The sequence below is a fragment of the Pongo abelii genome, chromosome 4, assembly GCF_028885655.2.
Source record: "Pongo abelii isolate AG06213 chromosome 4, NHGRI_mPonAbe1-v2.0_pri, whole genome shotgun sequence".
Classification (NCBI taxonomy): Eukaryota; Metazoa; Chordata; class Mammalia; order Primates; family Hominidae; genus Pongo; species Pongo abelii.
Window position 1 is genome coordinate 18,103,713 of NC_071989.2, and position 15,781 is coordinate 18,119,493.

Below are 15,781 nucleotides of genomic sequence, written 5' to 3' on the forward strand. Positions count from 1 at the left end.
TCCAGCCCGTTTAATGGATTAGAGGGGGATGGGAACTCCTTAGAGTAACCCTGGTCCCAAATGAGGAAATCTGAACTAAGATCGCATCATTGTTTGAGGAAAAGGGAATGGTTGCAAGAAATTAAGCAGTTTCCCATCTAGCTGACAAGTCATCTATGATTCTGCTCTCTTACTGTTTCTTTAACCCATTTCCCTTGCTGCTCTGTCTGCCTTTGTCTTCTTCACATCCAAGTTACTGAGAAATTTTATCACCGTTTACCTTATTACTTCCATTTCCCTCGTCCTCTTACTCTCTGCACGTACTCAACACTTGCCCTGTCCACTACTCTGTTGAACTTCCCTCGTTTGTTTCCATTTCTCCTTTGTAACCTGATTGGTGGACGTTTTGCAGTATTTTCTTTGCTGCATTTGAGCCTATTTTCGAACCAAACGTGTTGAGAATGTTTGATTTCCAGATCCTTTCTCCAGTGTCTCCTTCTGCTCTTCTGGCTGTTCCTTATCAGTCTCTTGTGGACATTTCTTCCTCTACTCTCTCTTTAAATGGCAGAATTCTTCATGAGTGTGTCCATGTGTCCATGTTCTTCTTTCTTTTTTTTTTTTTTGACGGAGTCTCTCTGTCGCCCAGGCTGGAGTGCAGTGGCGCGATCTCGGCTCACTGCAAGCTCTGCCTCCTGGGTTCCCGCCATTCTCCTGCCTCAGCCTCTCGAGTAGCTGGGACTACAGGCGCCCACCACCACACCAGCTATTTTTTTTGTATTTTTAGTAGAGACTGGGTTTCACCGTGTTAGCCAGGATGGTGTCGATCTTCTGACCTCATGATCCGCCCACCTTGGCCTCCCAAAGTGCTGGGATTACAGGCATGAGCCACCACGCCCGGCCAGTCCATGTTCTTCTTACCACACTGAAACCCTTGGGAGATCATATCCCTTCCTATGACTTTACACTCCTTTACTCTGATGACTCTCAAGTTTACCTTTCTAGCTTTGATCTTTCCCTACAAGAAACCATCTATGCAGCATCTCTCACAGTCACTAAACTATAACAAATGCAAACAGAATTCACCTCCACCTCTATCCTGCTTTTCTTCCTGAACTTCCCCATTTTGAGGAATCAAGATAACTGAGCCATCAACATCAGGATCCCTTTGGATTTATTTCTTTCTCTTACCCTGAAATTTGGTTTCTTATCAAGTCTCATTTACTCAGTGTATTGCTGTCTCAAGCTCTTTCTCCCCATACTCACTGCCACCATCTTCGTTCAGGTTTTTATGATTTTCTCCTGAATTATTGCTAGTGCCTAACCCATTTCCCGTAGTACATCAGCGTGGCCTTTCTAGAATGTATTTCTGCTTTGGAAAAAGCCCTCGTTTCCTATAAGAATGAGAAGCACTGGGAACTCTTTGAGGATTTGGTCCCTGCTGACTTCTCCCCCTCATGCCTGCCATCTCTTCTGACCTCTGGATTCTGTGCTCCAGCTGTGCTGGACACCTGCAATTGTCCCTGTCTGTCTTTGCTTTGGCTTCCTATCCACTTCCAGTGGCATTCACTCCCTACAGCCATCTTTTGTCCTGGATAGTTTTTATTTGTTTTTTAAGACTTTAATGAGATCTCTTGAGTTCTGTGAAATCCTTTCTATACCTTTTCCTTACCCATCTCACCACAGACTAGTTTAAGGGGCTGTCTGTATGTGCTCCTCAGCTCACTGGGAACGTATGTTTCTATCACTGTTCTTACCAAATTGCATTATAAGTGCCTGTTTATTCATCTTTTTTAAAAACTTACAAAGATCTGGGCTGGGCGCGGTGGCTCACGCCTGTAATCCCAGCACTTTGGGAGGCCGAGACGGGCGGATCACAAGGTCCAGAGATCGAGACCTTCCTGGATAACACGATGAAAAATTAGCCGGGCGTGGTGATGGGCGCCTGTAGTCCCAGCTACTCGGGAGGCTGAGGCAGGAGAATGGCGTGAACCCGGGAGGCGGAGCTTGCAGTGAGCCGAGATCGCGCCACTGCACTCCGCCTGGGCGACAGAGCGAGACTCTGTCTCAAAAACAAACAAACAAACAAAAAAACTTACAAAGATCTTTAAGTGCTCTGAAGAAAGTAACTGTTTCCTGCTTTTTCTTTGTATTCTTTAAATCTAGCACATGGCGTTTTTTAAATGAATGAATGAAACTCAGCAGAGGTTTTGGTGATAGAGCTGGATTAGGGCATCTAATCTAATCTAACCTAATCCAATCTAATCTAATCTAATCTAATCTAATCAAAACATCAAGCATTTTAATCTAATTGTTTGAATCTGAATTTCCTTCCAATCATTGTTCCTATGAAAACATCATTTTAATGTGCATGCATTTTATAGTGTGCCATTTATCTTAACTTTATATAATATTGATTCATAGTTTTTATTCTAAGTGTAGGGATGATATTCCACTAAGTTTCTGTATTACCATTTATTTTTATTGTCCTCTTTTGCTAGCCACTTTAGTTGTAAGCCTCTCTTTTTTATTTATAAAGGAACTGATTTTACAATTCTTACATGGCATTTTTCCCTATTTTCTATCAACTAGATGCTTAGTGAAAAAACAGGATCTTGCATAAGTGGATGCCATGATCAGCCACAGTATCATTTCAATTTCTCCGTAATATTTTCTTTATAGAATTATTAAGATCAAAGTTATACCAAAAACAAGGAGTTAATGCTGGCACATCATCTGGACACTATTGAAGGAGTGCACGGTTATTAAGATTGGACTCAGAGATCCTGTTTTTTGTTGAAATCTGCACCAGATTTCATCTTGGAAGAAAGTGGCACTCAGGTTCTACATTCATAACCCAAGCAAATACCTGTGATGGATTGTTTTGTTCTCTGATGCTCTGAATTTTCTCCCATTGAAGTAATTGCTAAGGGAAGGATGGATGCTGGGTGAGATGGGAGAGTGGCTTTTACCAAGAGAAGAGCTATATCCACACCAACTTGGAAGAAGATAGCGCAAGGCATTTTGAGCATAGAAGATACTTTGATACTTTCCAAAGTTTTGAATACCTACTTGATATTAAACAATACCAGAAATAATTAATTAATGAACAAACAGGAAATAAACATTTCATTGTCACCTGGGTATATAATTGCTGCAGGGTGACACTCAAGACTTTTTTCTAGTATTTTTTATAGTATGTGTTCCCACTGTTCCATCTTTCGGGTTATTCATCTTTCAATAAGCTTCAGTATATTGACAACTTTCTGGAAACAGAGCTCCCAAAGTACATTATTCTAGATGTGGCTTGTTCAGCACTGAGAGGCAGGCTTATGGTTTTCCTAATTCTGACGTACATGCCGGTTAGCATAGTCAAAGCCTGCATTTCTTTCAAGAAACCTCATCATTATTCAAAAATGCAATTCACCAATAATTCATGACAATGTTAACTCTGTTCTTTTCAAGGCTGTGCCCTGAGTTTTTTAAAGTTGAGATGAAAGGAACAAATCTGCTAGTTAGGGGTGGGAATTTCAGGCCCTGTGGGAATTTCAGGCCCTGAAGGAATTTCAGGAAGGTGCCATGACTGGGCAGCGGGGGAGTTACTTTTGAATAAACAGGATTTCACCTCTCACCTCACTCCTTATGTTTCATTTACGCAGTCCAGGCAGGTGGCCAACCTTGATTAGCACAACTTGACCTCATGTTGGTCTTGCTAGTCTTTGTTGGAGAAAATCTCACCTCCCTGTAGTAGTTACATGCCCAGTTGGCAATTAATTTTTTATTACTTATTAATTAATTCTGGTATTATTGCATTTCCAATAGGAATCCAAAAGCTTTGAAAGTATCAAGAAGTATTTAATATATTCCTTTATAATTAGACTACACATCATAAAATGCTAGACTGAATATAACCTAATGTCGAAATGTCTTTGGGGTCTAGATAGATTTGAGTGTCATGACAGACATTTCTATCACTTACTGATATTTCTCATTCTCTTTTCCTTTCTGGATCCTTAGAGGATTATATCCCTCTTCCGTTTCAAGTTAGGCATGGTCAAACTCCTTCCTTTAGCAACAAAATGTGAACAGAGACTCACTTTTAGAGAAACAAATGTTTAAGAGTAGTGTGATTCTCAGGTCTTAACCCTGCCTCAGGAAACCGAAAGCTTCTTGTTGAGAGGTCAGCATTATGGGTAAGCGGGGTCTACAATGTCCTGTGTCCTTGAATGATTACAATGAGCAGAGCCCCAATGTGACCAGCATTGAACAAATAGCCCCCATGAGATTGATAGTAGGTATGCATTGAATATTTTTGGGCAAAACCATGCATACATGAATCAGTGTCCCCTAAGAAAATTATGTAATTTTTTTTGGTGGGAAGAGAGTATTGGAGTCTTGGCCCCCACATTGACAGAGCCTATTATTTCTTTTCTGTAGGGCTAACATTCTAACACTTATTTCAAGACCTTTCTCTATGCCTTCTCTGTGAAAAATAGGCAGAAGTTTGAGAAAATTGTAATTTGTCTTAAAAGACTATCAATTTTCAATGTTCGTGACCTTCTTGCTTATGTAGATTATCCCCAAATGAGATGGATGTGAACTGATCTAATTTTGCTTCAAAATTTTTTAGAGCAAATGTTTATTCTTTACAATTTATTTTTGAGAATAAAATGGATTTTTTTCTTTTTAAGTACGTGTTGTCTTGCTAAAAATTTTATATGATGCATTGATGAAAACTTTGCCTGTAATATATGTTTTAATACATTTTGAATAAATAAGGATGAATTTTGCTGTGAAGAAATCACAGAATCTGAGAGCAGGAAGAGAATCTGGGCATTGTGCACTTTATTCCTTCCTTGTATAAAGTGGAGGATGTAAGAGTTTTCAGGAGAATGCTGAAAATTTAATTGGTTAAATTTTTGACTCAAAAATTATTAACATGAAACATTTAATTGGTTAAATTTTTTTACTGGAAAATCATTAATATGAAAGACCTCAGCCGGGTGCGGTGGCTCATGCCTGTAATCCCGGCACTTTGGGAGGCCGAGGCAGGTGGATCACTAGGTCAGGAGTTCTAGACCAGCCTGACCAACATGGTGAAACGCTGTCTCTACTAAAAATACAAAAATTAGCCGGTCGTGGTGGCATGTGCCTGTAGTCCCAGCTTCTTGGGAGGCTGAGGTGGGAGAATCGCTTGAACCCAGGAGGTGGAGGTTGTAGTGAGCCGAGACCATACCATTGCACTCCAGCCTGGGTGACAGTGAGACTCCATCTCAAAAAAGAAAAAAAAAAAAAAAGTAGAAAAAAAGAAAGACCTCACAATTGTGCTATTAAAAAATTTTAACATGTTAAAGTGATATCATCCATTACAGATTTTAGGTAATACTGATGAGGGGTCCTTTAATTGCTACGTTCACATTTACTACCTCCAGTAATAAAGAAAAAGTGAAGACAGCTGCTGCTTCTTCATTAGTTATTTCTTGATCAATGTTTATCAGAGAAATAAATGAATTTTAAATGACTAACAAGGGCTTTCTAGCTAAAAGTGAAAAATGATCAAACATTATTTCTCTTCTGAATTTTCTACCACGTTAGTAAATGAGAGTGAGCGATGTATCTGTTCTGATTCTATTAATGTCAGCTAATTCTTACCATGTCACTAATTGCAGATGTGACTGGCATCTGGCTCTCCCCAGGACCACTCCAGTCACAGGTGTAGTCCAAAGAAAACTTCCTGGCTAGAAATATCAGAATATTATTTTAACAAATAATTACTAAGAGTCTGCTATATGCCTGCCTCAAATAGTGCCAGGCATATAGCAGACTCTCAGTAATTATTTGTTAAAATGACACTTGATCGTATTTTTAAAACTTGTCATATAGGAAAGCAATGGTCTATGGAGTATTAATTTATTTGCAAAGTTACAAGCTATGGAAGGAAAAAAATTATATTTCAAGAGCACGTAGAATATAAAGGGAAGCAGATTCTTGTACCCTGAAGGAAGGGCACCGTGGAATAGAAGCAAGAGTGGCAGTTGAAGACATTTCTTGTTATTTTATAAGTTAGCGTAATTCTGCAATTAGCAGTCGAGTGGGTGATCCTTCCTTTTTCTCTCAGTTTGATTGACAGGTTTGTAGTTGAGCGTAGCTGAGTTAGCATTATTTCCAAATGTGTATTAAAAGAAAGTAAAACTTTTTTCCCCCTTTCATTAGTGTCAGTAAAAACCTATTTTGAAAATCCCAAGAAACTGAACTACTTGAGCAAAATGAACATTGTGGAAAGAGCCCTTTGATGAACTAATCAACACCTATTCTCTCTTCTTCCACACTGAAAATCAATGTTTTCATCAATTTATCATGTGAACTGAAATGAGATATGAATAGAAAGTTCAGTCTCATTTTGTTTTCCATTGTTTTAATAGGACACTATTAAGTTAGTGCTTATGAAACATCTATTTATTTAAGCATTCACCTTGGACTCTTCTAGCATCTTTGATACAACATTGTCAAGAGCCTGACATTTGGTATACTTGATGGACATGCATTTCTGCAGTATACTTGAATTCATGAAAGAAAACAAAGCATAAAGGTTTAAAAAACCTATATCTGCAATAAGAGAACTTCAAAAGAAAGGAATTATATTTTTATTTTTATCAAAATTACAAAAATTCACAGCTAAGTCAGTTCCATGCAAGGAGACATACCTGTGCCATGTAAAAGTCATTGCACAAATACTGAAGACACATGGAGGTGGTGTATAGTAGCTACAAGTTCCGTGTTAGGCAAAGTGGCAGGTTGAAAAGAAGTTGACATTGACAGACAACATTGAGTCCAATGTTACGTGAAGAATTGTAGATGCCTTCCATATCTCTTCTGCCATATTTAGACACAAAATAGATACTACTCTAGGAAACAGCTCTACAAATTTTTGCAAATAGAGAATTGTAAAGGTGCAGATAATTATTTCATTATATTGGAAAGTAGTTTTATGTTACCTCATGTTGTATCTTTATGCTATTTTTAATAAATTAAAATATTTTATATAGCCAAAGTGAATCATTAGAACCCATTATCATTATGTACAGTCTTTTAGTATTTAATAAATTCACATGCACATGTATGTTTATCGTAGCATTGTACACAATAGCAAAGTCTTGGAACCAACCCAAGTGCCCATCAATGATAGACTGGATAAAGAAAATGTGGCACATATACACCATGGAATACTATGCAGCCACAAAGAAGGATGAGTTCATGTCCTTTGCAGGGACATGGATGAAACTGGAAACCATCATTTTCTGTAAAGTAACACAAGAAGAGAAAAGCAAACACTGCATGTTCTCACTCATAAGTGGGAGTTGAACAATGAGAACACATGGACACAGGGAGGGAAACATCACACACGGGGCCTGTTGGGGGGTGGGGTCTGGGGGAGGGATAGCAATAGGAGAAATACCTAATGTAAATAACAAGTTGATGGGTGTAGCAAACCAACATGGCACATGTATATCTATGTAACAAACCTGCACATTGTGCACATGTACTCCAGAACCTAAAGTAAAAAAAAAAAAAAAAAAAAAACAACTTTAGGCATGCTTAGAATTTGTAGTTAATCCTAACCAAATCATATACTAAATCCTAACATATAACATGCGGAATTTTCAAATTTTTTACCTATTACTAATTAGCTAATTAACAAAATGATGCCAACAATTCAAATGAAAGGAGACTGATATCTCAATAACCAAATATAAAGTCACTATGAAGTTCCAAAAAAAAGTTATCACAAAGAAAGATATATGCAGACATAATTAACAGTTTCAAAAATTATAGGGCAAATTTGTTAGTATGGAAATTATTTAGCACTTAGGGGTTTAATACAATATAATTCTTCTAAATTTTAAATAATCAGGTCGTGAAAGGAATTAGAGTAAGAAGTAATATATCTACAGTAAGTTTAAAAAAATTTTAAATTGTAATATCCATGTTTGAATAAAAATATTCATATTTATTACATTTTATAATAAATATTCATTTTTTAGGGCCTGCAGATTTGAGAACTAGTCCAGCATATTTTGGTGGGTTCACCTTCTCTCTGATCATCCACCATTGGCCACCTTTGGGTGACATCTCACGGTAGGTGACCGTTGCTGTCAGGACCTGCCAGGATGCTCCTGAGTCTAGGACAAGGCCTCATGTCCTTATGCTCCACAAAGGATAAGGTCTGAGGTTTAAATTGTGTGATGACTTCCTGGAGTCTTCACTGAGCCAAACTCACTCCAGTCCTTACATAAAGGAAAGCCACTCCCCTTGTCCTCAGGGGGTCACAGCTTGTGCTGTGTCCTCAGCTGTGCTGCAAATACCTTCCATCTTAGGCAATCCTTCAGGAAAACAACTCAGGCTTCTACCTGATGTGCTCTCCAGTGGCCTCAGTCAGAGGCACGTGCAACAGACAGTGGAGCTGTTCTGGTTATTCTTGTCTTCTCTGGTGTTAGTTCCCATCAAAATCCAAACCAACCAAATAGAATACAACACATCAGTATGTCCTGCCAGGACATACTGCTGGCTCTTCCCATCAGTTTCTCTGAGTAGCCCAGTTAGTTCCAAATGGCAGCTTCAGTTGGAACTGGATGCCTTGCTATTCTAACCCTTCTATTGTATGCATGTTAAGGTACAAAGAGAAAACACACTTTGCTTTTTCTGCCACTCACCTTTTAAACCTGTCCCGTGGGATAGACAGTTCTATCCTTGCCTCTGGATGAACTCAGATTTATATCAGAGTTTTATTCAGCTACAGTTGGATAATAAAGAGCTCAAATAAAACTCCAGAGAACAGTCTCACTTCAGCCATTAAAATGTCCAGACCAGAGTCATAATCACACTCAGGACACTGAAAATTCATGCTCCTCTCTGCTGGGCTCCAGTGTGAAAGTGCAGCTCATTCCAGATTTTTTCTTTTTTTTTTTTTTTTGAGACGGAGTCTCGCTCTGTCTCCCAGGCTGGAGTGCAGTGGCGCAATCTGGGCTCACTGCAAGCTCCGCCTCCCGGGCTCTCGCCATTCTCCTGCCTCAGCCTCTGAGTAGCTGGGAGTACAGGCGCCCGCCACTACGCCCGGCTAATTTTTTGTATTTTTAGTAGAGACGGGGTTTCACCGTGTTAGCCAGGATGGTCTCGATCTCCTGACCTCGTGATCCGCCCCCCTCGACCTCCCAAAGTGCAGGGATTACAGGCCTGAGCCACCGCGCCCGGCCTCATTCCAGATTTCTCTCTCTCTCTCTCTCTCTCTCTCTCGCTCTCTCTCTCGCTCTCTCTCGCTCTCTCTCGCTCTCTCTCGCTCTCTCTCTCTCTCCCTCTCTCTCTCCCTCCCTCCCTCTCTCTCTCTCTTCCCCTCTCCCTCTCCCTCTCCCTATCTCTGCTATTAAGCCAATAGCACCAGAGTCTCTCTAGATCTTCTCTTTTGCTTGTGTAAATCAAGACTTAGTCAAGACTGACCTACTGTAACTGGGAGAGCCTTACAAGTTGTAAAAATATAAAAACACTTCTGTAAGTTTGATAAATAAGTGACTCTGAGTTACCCAGTCAAGAAGGCACCTCCTTCCCCTTCCCCTTCCTTCATGATTCTCTGTTTTCCACGGTTCAGCGATGAAGAAGTAACTTCTATCCCCTCAGGGCTCCAGGATCTTGTTCAGCCATTGGCAAACTCTGTGCAACAGCCAGGTGTCAAATATTTTGAATCTCACCATGGAACCGATCCACACCCCTAAACCTTCCAGGGACATGAGTTAAGCTCTTTGGTGGTACCTTGAAGCCCTTTTTTGTCTGGCTGTCCTCACCCTTCACCCTTCACCCTTCACAGGAAACTCTATCCAAACTGATGCCTCTAATCTCCACTACAGGGGTGGGCTCCCAACAGCTGGCGGAACTATGCTGGGCCCTACCCTGTCAAGTAACTCACAGATGACCCTGTAGCTTGCTTTTAAAAGTGAATGACACTTTGCAGCTACTTTTTATTCTAGGCTTTTGGCATTCTGCTGAATCAGTAAAAGTTTACTTTTTAACCATCAGTCACATTCTATTTGGTATGAGCACAAATCCACCAAAAAAATTCATGTCATTAATAACCTCATTTTTGATTGAAAGCTAATATTTAGCTTCTACTATATAGGACTACTACAAAGATATAAAAGGGGTTTCTTGAGGAGCAAAGAAATCATTATGTGACTAAGTTAAAATTTGGCAACAATTTAGATGTTATTTTGGCATCCATGAGAATGTTTGTTTCCATACTAATTATATACATATACATGTATATAAATATACAAATATATTTATGCAGGTCTGTATGTGCACGCTTATGCAGAAAGAACACTTGGCAATCTACTTGGCACATTAAAATACACAGAGAATTTATGGTTTATATTATGAAGAACACAAACATTAAAAAGAATAATCTGTGAGTGGCAGTAGAAAATAGAAAAATAATTTATTAGAAAATTATCTGAAGGTAAAAGGGATAAAGATAATGCAAATTGTAGACTTCGGTTTTTCAAATGTGAAAAATGGTAAAAAAATTGTTCTAGTTCATAGGCTGAATAAGCTGAAAATGACATTATTCTGAACCATCAATATTCTCCCGATTTAAAAATGTCTTCCCTCCATCTTCTCTTTTTTCATCTCTACTCCCATCACCATCTCACTGAAGTTGTACAACATCATGCAGTCATTTATATTCACCTATTTAAAATAAAAACTTGATCATACCAAGCAGAAGAAAAATGAGTCTTATTATGCTTTTAAGAGAGTGCCAAGTGCCTGATCAGCATCAAAAGAGGAGCAGGGAAAGATTTAATTGTTAGCTTAGTGCATTTTGAAATATTAGCAGGTCAAAGATTAAGACGGAGATAATTCAGGACAGAGAACCTAATAAGGTTGCTAATGCATCTCAGAGAGCACAAGAGGAGTGTGATGTGTTTTGAAAATATTGATGAGGTTTTACTGTGGGTCCTTACATGTCTGTGGTACATCTTCATTCCTAATGACAGAGAAGTCTTACATTGCTAATGCAATGGATGCTGCATACTTAATGTCCCACATATTCTCACTGTTCAGTAAAATGAAGAACTACCTTTCGATGTCACTAAATTACTCAGCTACACATTTTGGTTACTTTAGACATGGGTGCTTTTATGTCTCTCACATCACTGGTAACTTTGAACACCTTTCGAATATGAAACACAGATTAGAAATTAAAAAAATGGTGGTAGGTTTACATTCAAATATATTAGGGATATATTACAAGACAGACATTGCAAAAGGACCTGAGTTCTAGTTTTCTCCCACATTTATGTATTTTAGTAATCCTAGAGTAGGAATGATGGAGGTGGAGACATAATTTAAAAAGAGCTCAGGCTGGGTGTGGTGGCTCACGCCTGTAATCCCAACACTTTGGGAGGCCGAGGCAGGCAGGTCACTTGAGGTCAGGAGTTCAAGACCAGTCTGGCCAAGATGGTGAAATCCCGTCTCTACTAAAAATATAAAAATTAACCAGGTGTGATGGCAGGTGCCTGTAATTTCAGCTACTTGGGAGGCTGAGGCAGGAGAATCGCTGAAATCACAGAGGCGGAGATTGCAGTGAGCCAAGATCACACCACTGTACTCTAGCCTGGGTGACAAAGCAAGACTCCAAAAAAAAAAAAAAACAAAGCTCATTAACTTATTCTTATAAATGATTATTGCTGTTTAATTAGAAGATTCTAGGTGAACTTGGCTCATAATATTTTCCACAAGCCAGAATAATGAATTATCTCAATTATACACATGTTTTGCGGTTTATAATTTTAGCTGTTTGCATTTCAGAGCTCTGAAGAAATACTAATGAAAAATGAGAATTACCATTCAAGAGAATTACCATTTCAAGAGATGGTATGTTTTAGGAGCAAAACATACTTAATCGTGCATCTGTGCTGGATTTCCTAATTTGGCCTCCCAAGTAGGAGGACACCTTGAGAGGCAAATAGTTCTACAATTATATGGGAAGGAGATGGGAAGGTGCCAGCCAAGGGATTCCCTCATGAGTATAAAGTAAAGGAATGCAGCAAGGTCTAGGGAAGCGTGCTTTTCTCTGTGTGTGATGGTTACAGCAATGATAGAGCATCTGTGGATGAAGTGTTTCCTGATCCTATTTACTTCATGTGATTATTTGATTATTTCAGTAACTGCACACTCAGTCACCATTCATTCACATGCTCCTAGAAGAAACAGGAGCCACACCAAATTACATTTTAAACATTTTATTTCTGCATTAAGGATTGGATTATAATGTAACCTTTCTGGGCTCTTTTCATTTTTATGACATTTATAGCTTTTGTAACATGCCCTTACATATGCCATGTGGATGGAGTGCGAGGAGAAGTAGAGAGCAGTCGAATTGCTCAGCATTCCTCTAAAAAGGACACCATCAAAAGAGGTGAAGGACTAGGTCTTGAATATGTTCATTGAAGACTCCTGTCAATCAAAGAGATCGAGATTGCTGAGAGGCTTATTCTCAGGGACGTGGGTCACCCCCAAATCCACATCCTTCTGGTGATTGCAGGCTGCATTGCCCAATCTTGATATGCCTCCAGCTCAAAAGGCTCATGGTTTCCTCAGCCCTGCTGTTTATTTCTCTCCCTTGTTACATGCTTTGTGTCTCTATTCTCTCATACTTCTTTTCCTCCTCAGCACTGAATTTTAATAGACTCTCTGTTACTCCTTCCTAGGATACATTTGAGTGACCAAATTCAGGTATGAAACATATTTCTTCCATTGCCAACTTCTGTTTTCTCAAATCCTCCTTTCACATTTACAACTTAGCTGAAATTTTCTGTCTACATTCTCTTTTCTTGCCTTTGAACACTTCTCCTCCTCTGCTCCCCTCCCCAATAGAATCCAGCCTTTGAAATACTGCCCTACAGTAATTGTTGAGCTAATTTTCTCCCAATTTTCTTATGGTTTACTAGAAAGCCTTTTTTGAGTGGTGACAAAAATTCATAAAGCACATTATGCTAAGAGACATTTGCATAACTTGGTATCCATCAATAATTCAAAGGTTGATATAAAGCTAAACATAGACTTACCACATGACTTAACATTTGCGCTTCTAGGTATTCATCCAACGGATTTGAAAAATTATGCTCACACAAAAGCCTGCACATGAATGTTCATAGCAGTTCTATTCATATTTACCAAAAGCTGTGAGGAATCAAGAAGTCCTTCAAAAGGCGAATGGAGAAACAATTGTGGTACCTCCATACCATGGAATACTATTCAGCAATAGAAAGAAGTGCACTATCAAGCCATGTAAAGATATGAATGAATCGTAAATGAGCATTGCTAAGTGCAAGAAGTTAGTCTTAGAAAGCTACATACCATATCATTCCATTTATATTACATCCTGGAATAGAAAAAAAAAAAAACTGTAGAAACCAAATCAGGGACAGGCAGAGTTTTGGGGAGGAAAACAGGTTCATTAGGTAAAGCACAGGGAATTTTTTGCAAGCCTATAAACCATTCTGTACAGGACTGTAGTGCTGGATACATGACATTATTAACTTGTCAAATCCCATATAACTTTATAGTGCAAAGAATTTACTGTAATGTAGGCACAATTAAAAAAAAATCAACCAGAAGATCAGGAAATCCAGAATGGGATGCAGACTGTAACTAAATAATCTGATCATATTATAAATGTATGAAATAACCTCACTGAAGAGGGTAGGGATAAAGAAATGCTGATTTAATTAACTTCAGTCATTGGGTACAGTGTACACGGCTCAGGTGACAGGTGCACCAACGTCTCAGAAATAACCACTAAAGAACTTATCCATGTAACAAAAAACAACCTGTTCCCCAAAAACTATTGAAATTTTTAAAAAAATCAAAGAAAAAAGTTATGTATCTAAAAAAATAACTTTGGAATGACTTTAATACTAATGACAAACTATTAAGCTAGGTAGTTATTATACTGTAGTTGATAAAGTTATTTCTTACAGGTGTGTGACTTCACAATTATAAAAGCTGTACATGTCCACTACGATTAAACAAATAAATAAATGGATGGTGGATGATGGGAGCTAGGTTTTTTACTGTTGAAATGGAGTTAACACATGTTAAATAAAATAGGCAGAAAGCCAGTGGCCTGAGGCTGCCTCTGTACATTGAGTTCAAATAACAAACCACAACCTAACTTAGGAGTATACGTTTTGTAACAGACACCCAGGTCTCAGCCAATCACAAGACGTCAAGCTTCGGCCAATCACAGGCAGCCAACCGACCAGAGCAAGTCCAAATAGGGCAACTGCAACCAATCAAGCTATCTCTGTGCTTTACTTCTGTGTTCAGCCTATAAAAGCTCATTGCCAAAACTGCAGAGCAGTGCTCTCTGAATTCTCTTCTGAAAACTCCCTGTTCCCCCAAAACTACTGAAATTAAAAAAGAAAAGAAAAAAATTATTATGTATTATATGTTTGGTTGTGTTCCCACCCAAAATCTCATCTTGAATTGTAATCCCCATAATCCCAACACGTCAAGGGAGGGACCAGGTGGAGGTAATTGGATCATGAGGTTGATCTCCCTCAGGCTGTTCTTGTGAGAGTAAGTGAGTCTCGCGAGAACTGACGGTTTTATAGGCATCTGGCATTTCCTCTGCTTGCACTCACTCCGTCCTCCTGCCCTGCGCCATGATTGTAAGTTTTCTGAGGCCTCCCCAGCCATGTGGAACTGTGAGTCAATTAAATCTCTTTCCTTTATAAATTACCCAGCCTCAGGTATTTCTTCATAGCAGTGTGAGAATGGCCTAATACATGTATTCTAAAAAAAATTAACTTGGCGGGGGCGGTGGCTCATGCCTGTAATCCCAGCACTTTGTGAGGCCAAGGTGGGCGGATCACGAGGTCAGGAGATCGAGACCATCCTGGCGATCACGGTGAAACCCCGTCTCTACTAAAAATACTAAAAAAAAAAATTAGCCGGGTGTGGTGGCGGGCGCATGTGGTCCCGGCTACTCAGGAGATTGAGGCAGGAGAAGGGCGTGAACCCAGGGTGCGGAGCTTGCAGTGAGCCAAGATCGGGCCACTGCACTCCAGCCTGGGAGACAGCGAGACTCCATCTCAAAAAAAAAAAAAAAAAACCTTTGAAGATGACTGTAAGACTAATAACAAATTAAACTATTAAACTGTATATAAGTATTGTACTTGTTTAGAGTCCAATTCATGAATTATTCCTTGCTCAGATAAACTCTTTTACATTTAATTTGTCTAAAGCTTTTATATTAACACACATAAGCAGAGGGAGAAAGCTAGAATGAGCCTCATTTTTCTAGATTAAGTTGGAAACATCAGTATGAATTCATGTTTAGCTTAATGTAGAGAGTGATGGCTATGTGGAGAAATAATTCTAAACAATGTGTATGCAAATGTTGGCAAACACACATCTATTTCCTAGCCCTGCTCACCTAGGAAACCTAAGAGCAATGGCTTCCCACTAGCAATGAGTACAGCCAGCACCCACATAGTAGTTTTTAATGCCATTCACCAGTAAAAGGAACTAGGGTTTCTTGCAAAAATAGCTAATTTTAGGGCTGATTCTGAAATATATGTGATGAGCCAGGAGCATCTTCTAATGTCAGAAACTATGGAAGTGCTTTAAAAGATGACATGGTATGTCAAGGAGATGCACGAGACAACTGAAAAAGTTTCCAACTGCCAAAGCTTATAATAGTATGTTAAATAATGTAGTAATAGATTACAACCCAAAGCATAAATACGTG